The sequence below is a fragment of the Astatotilapia calliptera genome, chromosome 4 (genome assembly GCF_900246225.1).
Source record: "Astatotilapia calliptera chromosome 4, fAstCal1.2, whole genome shotgun sequence".
In the NCBI taxonomy this organism is placed as follows: domain Eukaryota; kingdom Metazoa; phylum Chordata; class Actinopteri; order Cichliformes; family Cichlidae; genus Astatotilapia; species Astatotilapia calliptera.
In genome coordinates, this window is record NC_039305.1 from 12077134 (window position 1) to 12091099 (window position 13966).

The following is a 13966-nucleotide window of genomic DNA, read 5'->3' on the forward strand; positions in this document are numbered from 1 at the left end:
CAAGGCGGATTGACCGTAAAGAGAGCGGCTTTGCTACAGTGCTCAGGGTAGAGAGGAATGCTAATAATTCTAAAAGGCTTACAGTGCGCCGGCAGTATCCATGGTAATTCTTCACATACAATGGTGGCCTTTTTTTAGAGGAGTGGAGAGGGGAGGGAGGCGTCTTCCTCGTCGATTCAGTTTGGTGCGACATTAAGAAAGAGCTCCTGTGCACTTTCAGCTGTTCAGGTTATTATTAGACATTTTATCCAATGCAGTTTGCTTAGATTAATGATTATGAAGCGATTTGTAGGTGTGTCTGTATGTAACGTGGTTTGGTAGTCTGCCTGAAAGAGTTACTCATAAATGGTTAAACATAAACATCACCAGATCATCGCAGAATTTCCCTAACGTAGATAAGATTTCGATCGCTCCTCAGCCCCCTTTTTTCTTTTCTTTTCCTGTGTGTCGTGTCGCTGTTCCCTGCAGGAGGACGGTGTGAGGGCGTTGTGCGCTTTTTTTTTTCTCTCATCAGTAATGTCAGGCTCTGTTTGAACACTTGTTATGGCTTAAAGAAAACAGTGTGTTTCTAATTTACCTCATGATCCAGTGATTGCTATCAACATCACAGAAGCATGTATAATCAAAATTCACTTCCCCTCTCACAATCAATGACTCAACTGTGGTGAACACAGAGGCGAGTGTTACGCTAATTGCCCTCTGGATAACCTTTTGTTTATTCATTTGGTTTCTTGACCTGCTCAGTACTTTTCTGGGGTAAAAGGAACTGGACGGCATATAAATGTCTTTCAGTACAAGCATGCACTTCTCTTAGCCAGCGCGGCGTGGATTGAACCTGACGTCATAGTACGGGTAATTGATTTTATATTACTACTGCAGTACAATACATAGAATATTAAATGTCATATTTAATGGTTTAAAAAAAATCTTGTAAATCCAGTAGTCCCATAAAGCAGTTCTGCTTGTTGATTTATACTATTGCCATCAGTGGCCTAATAACCACATAACCACCACGCGGCAGAAGCCATTTAATCTGGAGATTCATGGCTCTAATTTTGGCATTTATGCAGTTTAACTATCTATTATATGTTCTATGGATAAAGCTTTTACTGTGCTTTCAGTGTGTCCCAGCCCTGAGATGGTGCTAAAGTTTATTATTTCCAGGTGTTTTTCCTGTTGGGTCCTTGTGTATATGGCCACCTGGTGAGGGAGCAAAACCCTCCTCCTGCTTGTTAGTCAGCTTCATTAGTGAAGCCCAGGCTGTAAAGGGCCTAAATTCATCAAGCCACTGTCACAGGTAGTGTTCCTTTAAGTTCAAGCCTCCAGAACAACCTTTAATATATTATAAATGCATACATTGAGATGGAATTTGCTTAACTAGAAGTGATAGTTCTTTTATTTTCTAAGCTGCTTCTTCTTGTTTCGCTTGCTTCCTTAAAGGGTTGCCACATTGGATTATCTTATCCCTAACATCCTTTTCTATCAACCCAACCCACTGCATGTCTTCTTTCACCTCATCCATGAACCTCCTCTGTGGACTTCTTATTTTCCTCCTGCCTGGCAACTCCATAGTCAACATCCTTTGTCCGGTATATCCACAATCCTCCATGTGCTCAAGTCTAAATTGACTTGACAAACAAAAAGGCTTTTCTTCCTTTATTTTTGCTTTCTGTTCAGCAATATCCTCCAAACTGTGTGCTCAGCCACGTCGTCCTCCACAATCAGAAAAATTCTGTGTTGCTTGCGGAAAAAAAGGAGAAACGCTGTCCCAAATGTCATAAAAGTCATGGATCGTGAACTTTAAGAAAACTTTAGGAAACTGCAGAAGTAAAGTTTAGGTAGAAATGACAGAAGACCTAATTATATGACTGATAGAAATAGCAGATATACGATAATCATAAGATTGATAGAAATAGCAGAAATGCTATAATTATGAATATGACAGCTGATGCGGTCTCCCTCCAGGAAACCACCGTCTTTATACGTTTTCAAAAAGCCATAATCAGCAGCACACCAGGCATGCGCTCTCTGCCGAGGAAATTACCACGTTGTTTGGAATTATAGTCATTTGGATATGGAGGCAGTTGGATACGTTTGGGAATGTGGCTTAATTGCTAAGCCTGTGTCCTTTTTGTAGACCACAGGTTAATGGGTGGTGTGTTTTTATATCGACAATGCTTACATGTGCTTGTAGATAATTTGGCTAATGGAACGGAAAGGTGGTATTTTTAATTCCCTCATTTGTTAGTTAGAAAACATTATCTTATAGATTTTTTTCCATAAAATGTTCATTTATTTGCTTGTATAATAGACTCTTGGTTTTTTTTAAAGTGTGACCAGCTTATTCAGTAGCACGTGAAAGAGTTCCCCGGGCTCGTGTCTTCTGAATACTGACCGCCCTTGTTAGAGCATGCACCATCCAATTAGCCTTCCTTCCTTATCACTGCTGACCTGGAGGAGGCTGACAGCTGTTATCGGCTCCAGCACCTCCCAGATTCCCCATTCACTATTCATAGTGCGTGTGCAGCATTTCTGTGCACTTGCATCCTCACAAAGAACTGTGTTTGTTTATTGTTCAACTGTACTTATCTGACCTGTGAGCAGTGAAGGACAGTTACGATTCTTCTCTTATTGGCTAAAAGTGCAGGTCAGGAGCTTGTGAGTCACATATGTTGTTTGGGTTAAAATGATATCAAATGACTGCTGAGAGTTTCTTGTTGCCTTCTGAGCGATGTCCTCCATCCACTGTTTGTTTGATTAAAGAAGTTCAGGCTTGCTTACTTAACGTCACTTAGAATTGTCAAGGTTTTTCTGTCCGATAAGATTTGTTGTGTATTCATAGTTGCTTGGTTATGAGTATGATGATAAGACTAAATTTAGCCTTGAAAGAAAAGCTTTTTTGCTCTCTCACTCTATATTGAAGCTGTAGACCCATTAACACATTTAGTGCATACAACAGTTTTATTGGCTGGCCAAAAAGTTTCGGCTTATGGCCTTCTTCATAATCATAAAACATATTACAGGCAGCATTTTAAGTAGGATAATTACAGGGCTTGAAAAAATACAAAACAGACAATCACAAAGACCAACATGCACATTGGTCATTGACGCACTAACAACGATGGGCTTTGATCTTGCGGTTTAGAGTCGGTCATTGTTCCTGGCCGCAAGCTGAAGTGCACTGGTAGGGCACTGAAGTTGTTATATATACTGCATGTGCTGCTAGAGATTTAATTTGTTGCGATCTTATCGTCTTCCTGCAACATGGAAGTTGGTGAAGCTGTGCCACAAATCTTAACCCTGTCTCTGCTCTTTATTCTGATCACATCTGTTGAAGCTGTGGTTTTTTTGTTGTCTTGGGGGTTCCCTTTGCCAGTACTTTCCATGTGGTTCTTGGTCTTGAAGCAAGCAGTTTCAGCCCCGCTCCAGTTCAGATGTAACTCCTCTTCCTGTTATCGTTCTGGCCTTGAATGAACCTCAGTTATTCTCTGTGTTTGTGAGCATGTCTTCAGAGGTTGTCCTGCTGATGCTCTGTGCTCTTGAAGAGTGACTTCATGGAGACAGCTCAAACTTCAGGGGTCTGGCTCGCCTCTTGTTTGGACGCCGGCCAAAATGAGCTCATCCATGACAGTGCTTCCAGCTGCTTGGTCGTAGGAGTGCTGTTCTTCCTTGACCTCCTCACCCGGCAACGACGCCGTGAGGTGGTGCGTCTGTGACACGGTTCCCAGAGGCTCCGCCAGGGACTGACCACTGGCAGCCTGCCGCCCCCTCGGCGCCTGCTAAGCAGCGCGGCCTCAGGCCTCCACTGTTCCCTACGGAGAGGCCCAGTTTGTTCTGGACACACGCCAGCGCTGAGCGGTTGGGGGCAAGGCCAGGTCAGCTCTCAGGGGTGGTCTTGTAGTCCATGCGTGCGAATGTATGTGCGATGTGTTTGGAGCCACGATGATTAGCTTGTGTTTTGTTTTTGTGTGATTCTGTTATTTTTTTGCTTTGGTTTTAAGCTCTCGGGCCGTAAGATCTCTCTCTGTCTTTGTCAAACCCCCCAGCGTGTCCTGGGAATAGCGAGGAGGAACAGCACACAAGAGATTATGCTTCTAATTCATTCAGCTATTTCTATGAAGATAAATGCTGAAGGGGTGCGGATCCTGAAGGAAGCTTTTGTCAGTTAGGGGACACAGAGAATTGCTAGTTCCAGCGCTGCTACTCATGCTACACTTTCTTTTGATGCCGCTGCATAATATCAGCATGAGTTAGAAATCTCTGGAGCGTATAAGGTATCAGCAGGCCTGAAAGATATCCCCTGGGAGGAAGATAGCTGCATTGGACTGTGTGCTGGGCTCTGTCACTCAGTCATCTCCTGGCCTAACACAGTCAATCTGGTCTCAATCTGTAGCAGAGCACACGAGCAGGAGGGGGGCCAGCCAAAGGTCAGAACCTGAGAAGGAGTCACCCGTCCCCCCCCCCCCCCCTTCCTTCTGATCCACTTCTCCATTCGTGGCCACCTCCTCCAATGCTTCACCCACTTCTGCCTTAGCTCACCATTTGGAATCCATTATCCAACCCGGCTGGAGTTTTCTGATAATTAAAAGGAGACGTTCTCGATGTTCCCTCTCAGATTAACGGCTGTTCTCTGGGATCAGCCGTTGGCAGGGCGAAGACTGCAGGCAGACTAGTGCTCATCCAGAGCTGGGAGCAAATCCTAGTGTACATACATACATAGTGTGCTCACATAGTGTGAGCGAAATCCATTCGTTTTTTTAAAGTTAGCACTTTTGGAACTGGGATTTGCAATATGTTGGAGAAGAGAGTGGGGGAGAGGTGTTCATCTGGGGTACGTTAAGGCTGCGGTTTGCAAAAGAAAGCTATCAAAAACATCTGTCACACAGCGGCGAGCTTATTCTGAACTTTGGGGAGGGAGGGGGGGGGGGGGCAACTCTGAACTCAGTTTAATTGTAATTCAAGTTTGGCAGCGGTGCTGCTCAGCACAGAGGTCAGACACACTTGGTGTTACATTCTCATCAGACCATCCCTCCAAAAGTGCACCTGGTCAAACTGAGTTCATCACCCATTTCTGAAACTGTGTTTGACAGCTCTAACTTTTATTACAGAGACTTGGCTCAAATCTGGATTTGCATTCTGTTTCTCTTTTTTTACAGTTGATGAAAACTTTACCCGTTATTCAAATATGCACGTGGCATGAGGATAAAGAAATCCCTGATGGCAGCCAGCATTTACACAACCCTTCTTTCCAGATACATTCATTTGGTTAAGCAAATTCATTTGAAAAAAAAAAGTCTAATAAAGTTAAAAGTTTTGGCTAAAGAGGACTTCAACTGATGCAATACAAGATGCGCTCCCATGCACTAATGAACTTGTGAGGCTTTTTCATTAGTTAAAAAACATATGAATCACATCAGATAACACTGTTTCATGCGTTATTAGTTTCAGCTAATGAGTCATTTTCCTCCTTATCTATGAGCACATCTGTTGGACTCAGTTTTTTTTTTTTTTTATGTGTGTGCATGCAGCAAGAGATAGTTCGTACTATTATTTTCCTGGCAAATTTAAGAGTTACCAATTTGGAGTGTGACCTCAGTCAAAGGCAGTCACTTGTTTGCTGTTAAAGCATGTGATTAAATCCTAATGACAGTGCAGCCGATTTGGTCTCTCTCGGGGTAGTTTAAGAAGCATAGCTGGTCTTGAACTTGTGACATGCAGCTAGTCTTGACAATTCACAGCTGCGAGGCCCCAAAGATCATCACAGGACTCTTAAATCAGATGACATGGTAGCCGGTGTGCTTTTTTTCTTTTTTGCAGTCTGTTAACAAGCCTTTCTGCAGTTTATTTATCCCCCTGTCACGTGATTTTGTAAATATTCAGGATGCGCCTTATTTCAGCAGCAGCTGTATCCTCTGATCGGAAGTTATAGAATGTAAGCTGTCGTCACTTTATAGTTGCAACACAGGTCGAGTCTTTTGAAATCGGTGACACAGTCTTGGTAAGAGCAGGGTTGCAAGAATTATTGCTCATCTTCGTGGATCTCAAGGGCAGATCCAGGCCACTTCAGAAACAAACGGCTTTTGTGGTTATGTGGATCTGCTGAAACGTAGAATTAGAGGCAGCATCAAAAACTCAGAGCTCTGTGATGATCTAGTTTTATCTGCTGGTGTGATTTATTTATTTATTTATTTTTAAAGGTATTAGATATAGTTTTTTTTAGGTTTTCTGCACCTTTACTCAGTTCTCAATTCCGTCTTATTTGCTCGGAAGTGAAAAAATACGAGTTTCAACATTTGCAGTGTGGTTGTGGCCAATTTTGTCTTGTCTGGTTAACCTCAGGGGGACAGATTAGTTTCTCGTGTTGAAAAGCTCTCTGCATCTCTGTTTGTTAGCAGCTTCCACAGTCAAAAATGGCAGAGAAGCATTTGTTTTTATTATAGCCTTTTCTGTCATTTGCTTTAACCTCGTCTTCCTGCAGAAGTCCTAATTACAGGGCTGGTAGTCATAGTGTGTTGGTGTATATGTTCTGTGCGTAACCCCTGCTTCTCTTAAAGTGTTTCACCTGTTCATGCATCATTTCCTGCCAGCCTTCAGGGATAACATCCGGGGCTGCTGCAGTGTTCCAGACATGTGTGGCTTATTAGCATGATAAATAATCACACTAGTTGCAGCATTGTTGTATATTTTATATAAACTCGAAGCGTAAACTTCAGAGACGCTGAGCCGATCAAAACATAGAGCTTGAATCTAGCTTGAATTTAGAGTTTGCAGGCACATTTTCACATGTTTATGTTTAAATTTCAGAGCAAGGAGTGCTTTTGAAATCATTCATGTGCTGAGAAATCACAGGCTGGCAGCACAAGTAGCAAAGAGGGTTTTAAACCGAGGGGCCTCTTGAGTCAACGATGCCATGCTTCTCTCCCCCACAAGGAAGGCCTGCTGCTGGAGTCACGAGCCAACATCAGCAGCCTAATAAGAAATTGCTTCTCTGCTCCAATCAGAGGAATTCAAACATGTGTGCAGGCCAGCCGCCCTCCCCTCTATTCCACTATTTTAAGAGCCAGACCAAGGGGGGTGGAATTACACTCCAATATACTTAATCATTTCCATCAGTGATGTGGGATACAAAAGCCCTGCTCCTCCAGGGCTGTTTCCAAGAGACATATTCACTGTACACATAAATGTCCTGGATGAATTAAGTGGAGAGATCGCTGTGCAGCTACTACTTGCACAGAAGCTTTTGAAATTGTCAATGATGTGCGTCACGCCTGCTTTAACCGAGCAGTGTGCGCAGAAGAACTGCAGTGCTGTGGAAGAGCGATAGCAAGAGATTTGGCGATGCAAAAGAAAGGGCAGTGGACGCGGTCGCAGCGGTCTACCAGCAGCTGTCATCCTAAACGAGTGACTCAACTCTAGGAAGTGACTTTTGACATACAGTATAGAGTAAAGGAAGTGTGCACAAGTGTGCCGTAGTCTGATCAACAGTTTACCAGCTTTTTCGCTTTTTTTTTCGCACATTTAGCTGCGTGTGCCCAGCGTCAAAGAAGCAGTGTTGTCACTTATGGCTTCTTGGTCCCCCCCCTCCGCCCCTCTTGTTTTTTTTTACTCTTTTCTTTTTGTTTGTAGTGGTCTTATCATATTTTTCTGAGGTCCCTCAGAGAGACAAGAAGATAAAATTGCAGGATGTGGGATTCCCCTCCTGCTCCATATGAAATAATCATCCCTCTTCCCGCTTCTCCTGTCATCTATGTGGTTAAGGGTGGTGGTGGTGGTGGAGGGGGGGGTTTCAGAGGAAGGAAAAAGCGCGTGCAGAAGCACAGACGAGCTTGCACGCTGCGGCGAAGATCACAAAGACTTTGGCAGGAGGTTGGCTGTGATGTGGCGGCCCTCTGATACACATGGGCACCATTCTGGCCGTGAATGGGAACAGTGGAGTACTGCTCACCGGAAAGCCCCAGCCTTTCTGATCCGTCACACACACACACACACACACACACACACACACACACACACACACACACACACACACACACACACACACGAGCACAAAAAAAGCTCTGGCTCAAAATTTTCTCCACCTCAGAGCTGCTGGTTCAAAGCAGCCTTAGCAACTTTGTGTTTAGAGGATTGAGTCCGATTTACGTTAATTGGACTAAATCTTCGTGTCGTTAACGCGGATGTTGGAAAAACCAGAAGATTCACCAGGTCCCGTAACCACGGAGTCATCACTGACGTTAAAGGTGCAGTCAAGCCGTCACATGATGTTTTGATTTTCTTGTTTTATTATTGTCTGACAACTTACCGGTAACCTATCCTACCAGTGCGCCCTCTGACACACTCTGCATTAGTTGCGGTGGAAAGACAAGTCTCTGCACGCGGATGAAACAGTAGCCATGTTAGCAGTGTTTATCATGATAGCAAGAGGGTAAACAAACACTCGAACTCCTTTGAGGTCCTCTTTTATTTTTAAACCTCTGCATGCTCTGCTTGTCACCTACAGCAGCCTGAAAAAAAAGCTTTTGACATGCAAGAACACCAACTGACATCCTGAAAGTTTGAAGTTAAGGTACAAGTTCACCTGAGGTGCAGTTGGCTCATGAATGTGGGTGCACCGAAAGCATCACAAAGCCATAACTGCTACTGATGCAGTAATGGATGGGAAACCGCCAACTGATTCTTAACTGTGAATAAGTGTGAAAGTCACCAAAGTGCAGGTGAGATAAAAGGTTACAAGAAAGGAAGGAGGGAGTTTTTACTGCTATTTTTTTTTCTTGTAAAGTTATAGCTTTTATCTTTGTGGTTAGATGTGGCTTTAAGCAGCGTTTTTTTGTTGCACAACAGTCAGCAGCACACATTTCAAAAAAATGAAGACAAGAACAATGCTTGTATGGATCAACACAGAACACAACAGAGAAGATAAAACAACAAAAATGTCTAACAAATAAAAATGAGTAGACATTGTATATGTGTGGCTAATCTGTAGTGAGAGTTGATAAAAAAAAAATAGGAAAGTTAATAATCAAAAAAAGACATGCAACTGAAAAAAACTTTAAAAAATGGTACACGGAGTTGTTCAGTGGTTCTAGTTTCGGCCATCGTGCAACTGTGCTGCATAATGACCTGGAGAAACCTGCAGTCAGCTGAGACTGAAGGAGGAACCTGGGTTACCGATGAACGGACTCAACCTGGGATTTCTGTACCTGGATGATTGAGCAGGCATCATGACATGTTAACCTGAGCTTTTCTGCTCTGAGAACTGACATAACATCCTTAAGCCACAAAGAAATAACTGGATGATCAGGTGACTACCAGAGAAGCAGGATGCAATGTTTTTTTAAAAACATGAAAATAAGTAAATGTATCATAAGAATTAGTTATCTTATAGCAGATTAAGCCCAGCTGTGTTGTCCAGCTGTGGAGATCTAGATATTTGTGTGACATACAGGGACTGAACCACAGAGAGGTCAGGGGTGGCCACCGCCCCACCCACATGCAAGTAATTGTGAAGCCCGTTAGAAGCTGCACACACACTAAAGTCAAAGACATTCAGCTACTTCCACTGAGTGCAGGCAAAAATAACTGCTGGCAACTTGGGCGAGCCCAGAGTTAACTGAAACTACTGCCAATGAGAGCACAGGATACCTTTGACTGAGATATGATAGGGGGTTACCTAGGCAACCGGAGCCTGGAAAGACTGCTACCAGCCGTCAGCTTCAGCTCAAAGTGATGCATGATAAGCAATTTGCTTCCTACGTGGACGCCTCTATTATATTATTTTTAACAGCACGGCCACCCATTTAAATTCCAGTTATTCACAAACCTTATCAAAAGTTTCCATCACTGAAACGGAAAAGCTTATTTATGTGGAAAAAACATAACAAGAAAGCAAGAACAAGGCATCAACTTCTATCCCGCTCCAGTATAATTAATTAGCCCAGCCTTTCCACCTCCAGTAGTTTCGCAACCAAACAGGATTATAGATTGATGTTATTCTGTAGTAAGTCTGCAAATAACATTTAACAGTAATATTATCTGTATTTATAACATTCAATAGGCTGCCAGTACAGTACTCTTCTTGCTGAGAGGCAACAGTGCTGACCTCTTGTTAAAAATTGCTGGAAATCAGAGTAATTTAAGTACGGGTGCTGAAGGCAATTTTAGCAACACCTGAAACTGTATCAAGTGCTGAATAACTAAACTAGTAGAAAGTAAGAGGAGACAGATGTAGCTCTTCTAAAGATGACAGCTAAAATGCCCAGCTCCTGTAGAAACTACTTTTGAGTCACTCCACTGTGAAGTTTACTTTTTTAAACTGCTTCTTATTAGACCTTGAGCAACACTTAATAAAGGGAAGCATGTGTAGTCGGTCATTCCACAGAAGTGTTTAGATAGGGTTAGTCATTAACAAGGAGTTATGAGTAGAGTCAGCTTTTGTTTCCCCAGAAAAGCAGTAGCAGCATTATGGCTTTTCAGCTCTGCTGTTTACAGTCTGTGATGCCCTTTGACTCTCCCCTCCTTCGCTGACCCCCTCCAAATCCTGTATTTATTAAACAACCCCACCACCTGTCTGTGCAAGAGGAATGTGAGTGCCGTCAGGGCCCAACAACCGCCACCACCACCATCAGCACCGCCACCGCTGCTGCTGCCAGTTTCTGCTTCCATTTTGGTGGAGACAGGAGAGGGAGGGAGAGATTAACCGCTGGACTGCTGTGGTTTTAGGCCTGCCTGACGGACCATGCAGACTGCTGGTTCTCTCATTAGCCTCCCTCTTTTTCCTTCCAAAATCTCTCTTTCCCCTTCATTGCTCCGCGATGTGCCAGTGGGTTTTTGGAATACTGAAATAGCCTGTGTCTTGTTTTATTTGTCAGGCATTCAGTGAGAATTCCCCCTCCAACCCACAGCTGGCTCAGGAATGTTCTCTCAAGTCTCCACTCACTTCATCACCTCCTTGTCCCCCACTCGCTCTTTATTATTTCCCTCCTCTCCTCCTCTCCTGCACTGGCTCTCCGTTGTCCTCCTCTCCCCACATTTCCCCACATTTTTATCTCTTTCCTTCGCCGTGTCCCTCTGTCCGCTTGCCTTTTCAGGGATGGTCGTTAGCAAGGGGCTGACATGGGGAGAAGAGTCGACCGGTGCCAAAGCTCACAAACTGCTCGCTGCAAACACAAAGGGTTGCTGTGGAGATGGGCTCACATATGGCTAAATTGGATTTGCTCACTTTGTCTACCCGCTCACTTTTATTATTTCTCTTTCTGCCACTGCCTCTTGCTCCCCTTAATGTTACTTTTCCCTCCTGTGCCATCCTGTGAAGCTCATTTATTTTCCTCATTCTGGATGTTAATCTCCCAACTGTCTACTTTAAAACTTTTCTTGCCATATTTTAACACAGATACACTAAATAACAGGATGATAAAAAAAAGAAAGTATTTATATGTGAAGATCTGTTCTGTGTCCTTCACATCTTATTAGATATAAAACTCCCTGAAACAACTGTTAAATGTTTACTGAGAGTACTGAGGATGACTGTTTTAAAATAAAACAATAGTGTAAGTGTAACTTTATTTAGATTAATATGCACCAATAGACTGAGGTGAGTTTACATATATTTCTGTCTCGGGTTTGAATGTATCACTGCAGATCTTTGCAAGTACAAATGCAAATAATTTATCGGCATCACTGCATTTCCAATAATTTTCTCTGTAGGTCTGTTTTTGGTCTTCACGTATTTCACCTGATCTTTTCAGCTTTTTGGTGCATGGCACTGTGTGTGCAATGCACTTGTAAAGCTTTTTTTTTTTTTTTTTGCCAGAGTAACTGCCTGAGTGGGGCCAAAAACAACACTCGCTGAGCAGTGGGACTCAAAGAAAACTGTAAAGTTGTGGGCTAGAAAATGAAAAACTGAGCTGAAAAGATGCTATCGCGCTTTGCATAACTGCAGTTGGGTAATAATTCTCTGTTGGGAATCTTCGTCACATACAAGTGGGCCTTTTATTGATGTTAATTTAATTTCTTTAAAGAGATTTAAGCCTCGAAACCTCAGTTACCCCCCCTCTAGCGATTTTATGCCTTCTCCAACCAGTCGAGCTGCAGTTTATATCCATATCTGCCCAGACTCGTATAAGGTAATCGGTGAAGACACGAAGAGATTTATTTAGAAGGCAGTGCTTCAGATATGGACGTTGCTGCAAAAGAAGCTTCAAATTCTAAATCGTGGAGCAGCAACAAAGGCCAATCCACAGGTCCAAGGTGTGTACCCAAGAGCTTAATTTAGAAAAGTTACAAAGGGCTTCACAGAAAGAAATTTAAGGAATCCACAACATGGTTAAAAAATCTTTTAAAAAAAGACAAGAAGCACTCCGAGAGCACAAACCTCACCACGACAGCTCACTGTCACTCTCTTGAAGCGTATAGTTATTTCCTGCAGAAGATTAAAGATTTAAAAAGTAGTAGTGAGGTCAGAGGTCAAATGTCACATTTGACCTATTTGGATATATTGGATACAAACAAAGGCACTAGACTTTTAAGCATAGTTTTAAAGCTAAAAGAGATATTTTATGAAAGTTTGATCTTATCTGACCTCGAAGAAGAGGACAGATCCAAAGTAATAGTGAAGGTGCTTAGAATTGTTCCCTCTATGACTGTATGTTGTTAATATAAATACGTTTTTAATTGCTCTATATAGCACTATTATCACATTAAGATCAATCTATTAAATATGAAGCAGAGGTCGGAGGTCGAATGTGACATGATATTTCAATCATTCTCTGGTACTTTCCATATGTTGACAATATACACCCCACTTGTAATAATCATGCTTTTAAAGTACAAGACTTTTTGTCATTTTTGAACTAATAAAGAATTAAGTTGACTTTAAAGACCTTGGTGGATCTACAACAAATTTTTAAGGGATATTATCACCTCACTCTAGTTTGATAAGAATAGTTAATAACTCGGGGGAAGCATGGCCAGTAAATGCTTTAGATCTGCCAGTACTGAAGCAATAGGGTCATATTTTTTCGTGCCAGTTAAAATTGGTATCCTGCTGCAAAAAATAGCACTTTTTTCATTTTTAGATCATCAAGCTAAACGACCGATGAGCTCGTGCCATGGCAGGGCGACCTTTTTCCTTCCGTCCACAATTTGCCAGAATTGCTTCTCCTCCTGCACGAGTCTAAATTTAATCAAGGTCACGGTAACACTGGTTGTTCTCAACACATTTTCATTTTCATTAGTTGGTGCAAATGCAACCAAGCATTTACAAGGAAATGTATCGCTTTCTTTTTGTGCATCGCACATAACAATCACCTGTAAGCAGTAGCAGCATGAGGCGGATGAGCTACTCCGTCACTGACGTTGTGGTTTCCTGTTAGATATTTCTGCGAATTCTTTAATTTATATATTTAGTCATAGCAGGCATGTAATTTTGTCATTTGAATCCAATTCAGGCCTAATTTAGAGAAACTTCTATAAAGAATTCCTGAGACAATGGGAGAGAAGCGATGGTAGAATTGTGCAGATGTTTTAAAAATGTTAACATATTCCAGAAATACCTTCCTCGAGCAGATTTTCTCCTAAATTAGTCAGAAGTTGTGTGGCAGCATAGTTTTGAATCCTCCACAGAGAGCTATTTTGCTAGCTTAAATACCTTTGACATGCCAAGCTACCTGCGCTCAGCTCTACGGAAATCACCAGCCAGCTTAAAAGAGATCGCTCAAGGGGTGTTACTAAGTAAGCATAGCTGTTATAAACTACAGCCAAAACCTGTGACCCCTGTCTGTTTCTAATGATTTACAGCAAGAGACTGCAGTCGCCTTCATTTTCCAGTCTTCACATGGGTAACAAAGGGAGCGTTGTTCACGACACAGAGAGCATAGTTTTATAGATGGGCTTAGGTCAATGTTAAGGTGGTTTAGTGAGTGTGGTTTTTTTTCTCATGAACATATAAAGCATCTGGGCAATGTTTGTC